This window comes from Tenrec ecaudatus, chromosome 7 (assembly GCF_050624435.1).
Source record: "Tenrec ecaudatus isolate mTenEca1 chromosome 7, mTenEca1.hap1, whole genome shotgun sequence".
Classification (NCBI taxonomy): Eukaryota; Metazoa; Chordata; class Mammalia; order Afrosoricida; family Tenrecidae; genus Tenrec; species Tenrec ecaudatus.
The window spans coordinates 121905977-121912762 of record NC_134536.1 but is presented as its reverse complement, the minus strand read 5'-3'; the positions used below and the strand labels follow the sequence as shown (position 1 = coordinate 121912762).

The following is a 6786-nucleotide window of genomic DNA, read 5'->3' as shown; positions in this document are numbered from 1 at the left end:
TTAATCTCATTTTCAAATAAAGCAACTGAGTTTGAAAGACATTATACAACCTATCCAAATACAAAAAATTGTAAAATTTAGTGTCCTGAAGAAAACAAATTATTTGACTCTATATTTCCTTTAAAAAATATTCCACAAGGTTACTACTGAGAGAATGCTTTGAAATACATTCAGGAATTTGCAGCATATAAAACACATGGATTCATGATAAATAGAACAACTCTCAAGCATTTGACGGTTATAAATTTTTACTTGAGATTCATTTCTAATTTACAGCTAAGGGAAGACAATTGGTGGATGTCATCAATCTCTATGTTTCTAGTTGACACAACCAGCAAAGATTCATTGTATGATTCAGCACAGACATAATCAGGTAAGAAGAGTACTGGAATGAACCTTGAGCAAATAATCCAGATAATGGAACCCTGAGCAAATAATCCAGATAACGCTAACCTACTTAGCATTAGTATTATAAATATTCATGTATATATTCAATAAATATTGATGCATTGTTATTATGAGCCAGGTTCCATTAAAGACTCTGGAGATACACTTTTTGTTAAAAAAGAAAGTAAGATAACAACCCAAATGTATAGTCATTGGTCTTATGAAGTTTATAATCTAGTGCATATATATAGTACATATAGTGCATGTGTTGTGACTGCACTATTATTTGCTGAACACTTTCATAGGTTCTGTGAGTGAAAAGCTTACTACAGGGGGAGAAAAATGAGGAGCTGATACCAAGGCCTCAAGTAGAAAGAAAATGCTTTGAAAATGATGATGGAAACATATGTACAAATGTGCTTGACATAATGGATTGTAATAAGAGATGTAAGAGCCCCCAATAAGAGTATTTAATAAAATAAAATAAAATAAATCTTGCTATAGAGCATTGTCTTAAAGAACTTCATGTTTAAGATAAGCATAGAGAGAAATCGGCTAGGCAATATGGGAGTACTCTAATGAAATTTTATTCAGAAATGATGTGAAAGCCAGTCACTGCCATGAAGGGTGATTAATAGCCTCAAGAATGTCTTTTCAGGGTTGGGGGAAAGATATATTGTGGACTGACTTTTCCCTGAAAAAATTATTGTTCACTTCCTAATCCTTAGTACCTGTGATATGACATTACTTGGAAGGAGACCCTTTGCAAATGTAATTTGTAGCAAAACATAAATTTATTGTCATCAAGTCAATTCTGAATCATGGGACAGACTAGAACTTTCCTCTGAATCTATTTAAGAGATTAAATAGAACTTGTAACTTGAGATTGTAACTATTTTAGAGAGTAAAAACCCTCATCTGGAGTAAAGTGGGTCCTTAGTTCAATAGGAGTGGTGCCCTTTTCAGAAGCATAGAAGATTGACCCATTTTAAGTATGTTCTCGTTTTTAATACTCCATGCTTTGTTCTTAATTATGTTTTTCTATGGTTTATTTTGTTGTCCTTGTTGATCTTTCAGCATTATTTTTGTAGGTTTTCCAGTATATGAAGACCAGGATGGGTGAAGCTCAAGAGACAGTAAGTGGATTAGGGGCTTAGTGGGGACATAGGGAGGTGGTTGGGGAAATGGAGAGTTCATAACGAATATAAACAGGAATGAAATATCTTGGAACTGATTGTAGAAATTATGGTATAACTCCTGTTAATATGATGAACTGAAACTGTATGATTAGTGAACCAACCTGTCAATAAAACTAGAGTGAAAAAAAATGGAACAAATACACAGAAGAGGATAAAAGACACCCACACAGTGATGGTCATGTGAAGCCAGGAAAGGGAAAAACTGAAAGCGCCATGGAGTGCCAACAAACGAGAAGCTCGAAGAGAGAAACAAAGGTTGTACTTGGTGGCCTTGTTGGGAGCATGGCCTTGGCAACAGCTTGAGTTCTGCTTCCTGGATCCCAGAACTGATCGCCCAAAGTTTCTGCTATCCTGCACTCCCCTGTGTGTGGTAGTTTGCGGGCAGTCCAAGGAAACCAGTACAAGTTGGAAGCATCCCAAAGCTCACCTGTAAATTTCATAACTAAAATTTTTGCCTAAAGAGAGTCGCACATCATCTCTGAAGTGAAGCTCACAAATTACCATGCAATTGGCTCCCCTGCATCGTCAAAGGAAAGCTGGAAAAGAACTTTGCTACTTCATCCAAGCGGTGTGTTGGAAATGTATGATGTGACATGTCTTTCTCGCCACACTGGTGTTTGTAAAGAAGGGCGTGGATTCAACCCAAGTCAATGTTTATAGAGGCTTAATTGCTTTGGTTTTATCTGTTGGTCCTGACAATCCCTGGCATCGCTCTACCCGACACAATACTGTCTGTATTTATATCACTGATGCCGTCATATAGAGTTGCTATCAAGCCTCAAATATGGTTTTAAAGAAATTTGGGAAGTGTTAGAAAGCAAGAAATAACTTGATTTGCATGTGAATCTGATGCATGAGTGCCAGTTGGCTGCTTCTTTTCACATCTCTGCTATTTTCATATATTGGGCTTTTTTCCCTCCCCTCCTGCATAAGCTTTCTAGAGTGGTAGGAAATCATCTACAGAACTATTTTTCTAAAATAAGAAAATCAAGCCACATTGGTTTGGCATATGATACAACATAATGGAATGTTTTAAATTGGAACTATCCCAGAAAACCCAAGGGAGATACAAGAAAACTAATGTGTTCATAACCACATTATGCTTGCTAAAATATATGCATTTTAAAAAAAACTTAATAAATCAATCATTCACTCAGATGTCTGCTGCCCCCCAAATTTTCAACTGTGGACAAAACATACTATGAAAGGAGAAACTGGCATCTACAAATGAAACATGATTTGAAAATGATGCTTGTACAAAGGTAGTTACATATATTCTGCCTGCAATATTTCAAATGTAAGATTTAACTTGCTTGTCTCCTGTGAGACTTTTCAAGCTGTATTTCCTATAAAATAAAGATAATTTCCTACTCAATGACTGAGTTCACATTTTTCATGTCCTACAATGTGAAGGCTACCATCTTACCTAATACAGTCCTAGTTGAGATGGATTACTTCTTAACCCTCACACCATTGTGCTTATCCTTCAAAGTCTTCTGCAACCCAAGACCACCCCAAGTCTAGACAGGAAAAATGGTTGTTAGGGGCCCTCCAATTGGTCCCAACTCACAGCGAACTTATGTAACAGAACAAAATACTGTCCAGGCCTCTGCACCCTCACAATCTTTGCTATGGCTGAGCCCATGTGTTACAGTGATATATCAATCCATCGCCTTAAGGGTTTTCCTCTTTTACAGGATGCATCTAGAATTCTCTAAACTCAATCAACTCCAGAATCTACCTCACATAGGGTAAAGTTAGCATCCTTGGTTTTTCAGACCTTTGAACTCCCTCCTCCATTTTACTACCATTTTTATAGCTTCCATATTAGGAGAATTAACAGAAGTTATTATACATTCATTCTTTCATTAAGTTCTATTTTGATTGTCAATGAGTTGACAATGATTTAACAGCAGCGGGTTTGGATTTTTAGTCAATTATCATAGTTACCTAAAATCTTAAAAAAAATAACTACAGGGTTTTAGAAATTATTCAGTTAGTGTTTGTATCCATCAGGGGGCCAACAAGACCCGATGACATACTCAAATTGAGTAAATTTAATAAGAGTTTGCTAAAGGGATTTTTTCAGAAGGTATAGATAGGTTTTAGGAAGGCACTATGGGAAAGGTAGTAACCAGTCATTGTAAGAGACTGTTATCCTTAGCCTTAGTGAGAAAGGAGAAGAAGCTGGAAAGAGAAATCGCAGTGTACACAAGTTTTTAAACTGGGATCTCCAGAGAAGCAAAGCCAGTGACGCTTCTGTAAGGACATAGCCACTGACTCTAAGTCAATTCCAACTCACAGCAATCTAGCGTGTTTCTGAGGCTGTCAATCTGTACAGGACATGCAACTGCAACTCTCTCCTGTGGGAAAGCTGGTGGGTTTGAACGGTCAAACATTATCTGATTTAGGAAATGGCTCACTCCATTGTAGAAACTGGCAACTTCCAAAAACATGGCTGGAAGATTTTCCTGAATTTTGAAGCTGATAAAACCAAGATTGGCAGTTCAGGTGAGAGGCTTCTGGCTCAAGACCAAATAACTAGTGGTCAGATGAATTAGATGCAAAATTAAGCAAGCTTTCCCACAGCATCTATTCATATTGGAAGCAGGCCACATCCCTTGAGGGGATCTCATCATAGGGGATTACTCGGTCTTAACTGCCAAACCACTGAGAATCCTGTCTCACTCAAATTTACACAGAATCTTAATTATCCAAAAAGGATTGTGTTACATAAAAATTTAACCCTCACCATAAAGACACAGCCAGCCCATGAAAGTTATGCAGGAAGGTAACTGAGGAAATAAATACTCTTTACTTTGGTCCAACCCAACCAGAACCTGAAGTTCAAGGAGCCCATTAATGCAGCAAATGATAGTGCTGTGTCCTTTCATTTTTCAACTTCAAATTTTTGTTACATTCAGATTCATTTCCTGCCCTGAAATTGTGTTCTACTTCAAATTTATCCTTGATTTTTGCTACAACTAGCTTTTATTGCACTTAATTTTAGCTTTCTAAAAGCAAAATCATCTCCAACTCAGCTGCATGTTAAACTTACAATTTTCCATACCCCTCACCTGTCTTCAGTTTATGTTTTGCTACTGCAAACTAAGGCCATACGGCTATCAATTGAGGCGATGAGGCAAGTTCTGAGATTTACTTGATATAAGGCAGGAATTATTAATACTATATTAGCATTCAATTAGAAAATAACTTAATTTTCCCAAAGACCAAAAGTTGGTGGAGAAAGAAATTTACAAACAGCAATTCAATCTTAGAATAAGCAGTATAACTTGTTGGAAGTAGGTATGGGGGAAGATAGTAAAGAAGAGCGACTTAAAAATGGACTATGTTATGAGAATGCTTTGATCTGAAACTCAGGGCTGCTGTTCATCCTAAGCCTTTGGTTAATCCATCCTAGACAAGTCACTTACCATTGTTGTGCTTCCATTTCCTCATCGCTCTCTCTCAAGAAAACAAAAACAAAATCTCACTGCCATCAAGGTGATTTTGACTCAGCAATCCCATAAAACAGGGTAGAATTTTCCATTTGGATTTTCAGAGACTTTAAACTGATAAGAACAGATACTACACTTGATCTTAGCCAAAAGGCCGAGAGACTTTAAATCTTTATGAGAGCAGTCAGCCTCATCTTTATCCCATGGAGCCGCTGGTTGGTTTGAACTACTGACTTTATGATGATTAGTTCCATACATTTCCCATTAGACCACCAGAGATAATAATGCACACCTCTTAGTGTTATTGTAATGATGAAATGAATATAATGTACGTGAAGCCACTAGGTGAGTGTCTAGTACTAAGTACTAGTTATTTTTATATAAATAATTATAACATCATACTAGGACATCATTGGGACTCCATTGGGATTTGTCCAATGTTTTAGGCTGGGTTGAGAAGCAAAAACAATGAGATATACATATATACAAAGAGAGCAATTTATATCCACAAATGGCTCACACAGTTGTAGATAAGTCCAGCGTGGTTTGAAGTCTATTGGTCAGATGTCAAACTGGAGATATTATCTGATGTGAGTAGTTTCAAAGAGCAGATGGCCGGCAGGAATAGCACAGGTTGTTGGATACAGAGGCAGATGAGTCTAAGGATGGCAGGTCAGATGATAGGCCACTGATAGACCCCAGAACCTACAGGCAACATGGCAGGCCATTTACTCAAGCCCCAAACTGGGGAGTATGACTAGCTATCTTCAGGATGCAGACACAGCAAAAGGAAAGCAAACTGAATCATGACATCCTTATATAGGAAATAGGTTCCCAAGAAGAGTTTAATTATACAAAACTGTGACCTGTGACCTGAGTAAGGAGGTGGCACTCCACTCTAATTTTCTTCTGACGCCTTGGCTGCTCCCTGTAGATCCCATTACTGAGTTGTAGTGAGTGAAATTACTTGGGATGGCGCTTCTACACATACCTTTTAAATTATCACCAAAAGATCTTGTGGTAACATGCAACTAGGAAACATGAAACACAAATAGAGAGGATTAATGATGATACGAATGAAGCTTCCCAGAAGCAGCAAGAGAGAGTGCCAGACTCAAGAAAGAACAACCACCAGTGGTGTGCATGCAAGATCTCTGTCTGAAGGGGCAGGACTATTGGAGGTTGTTGTGCTGAGACCAGAGATTATGAGGTCACGATGCAGCATAAAGAATCCACATGGAGACAGAGCAGAGAGGTTGAAGTGCTGATATCAGAGACCATTGGACTGTAAGGCAGAGCATCGGGCTGGATTCTGGGACCACTGAACACAGCAGAGGAGAAGGGACTGTGAGGATCAGAGAGAGATGACTGGCTGAGAAGAGATGTTGCTATGGATAAAAGACTATATACTTCATATTTCTGTTCCTGGCTTGTGTAACCTGTTAACTTCCCTATAACACACCAATAATTGTGAATCTTGTCTATTAGATCTGTGTGGCTATTGCAATGGATTTTCTAACCCAACAGAGAAATAGAGTGTCACGGGAGGAACAAAAGGTGTCAGAAAAGGGCAAAAGACAGATGGATGGTGGAGCCATGTCTGACCTTAGCCTTGTAGCAACCAGCCTTGGACTGGTGAGGATTCTTCTCCTTACTGAAGCCAGAGGAGGTCAGATGTGGCCCCCACAACATTTTCACAAGAGCTGATTATGTAGTGTCGGGACATTTAAGAGAGGAGGAAA

The 6786-nt window shown here is 38.3% G+C and overlaps 1 non-coding gene across 1 annotated transcript; it reads right to left on the bottom strand.

Annotated features, from left to right (window-relative positions):
* Window positions 1–5020: 5020 nt before the first annotated feature.
* Window positions 5021–5210, bottom strand: LOC142453887 (U2 spliceosomal RNA). Its single transcript, XR_012785460.1, has one exon. It is a non-coding gene; the product is annotated as a U2 spliceosomal RNA (small nuclear RNA).
* Between the last annotated feature and the right edge of the window lie 1576 nt (window positions 5211–6786).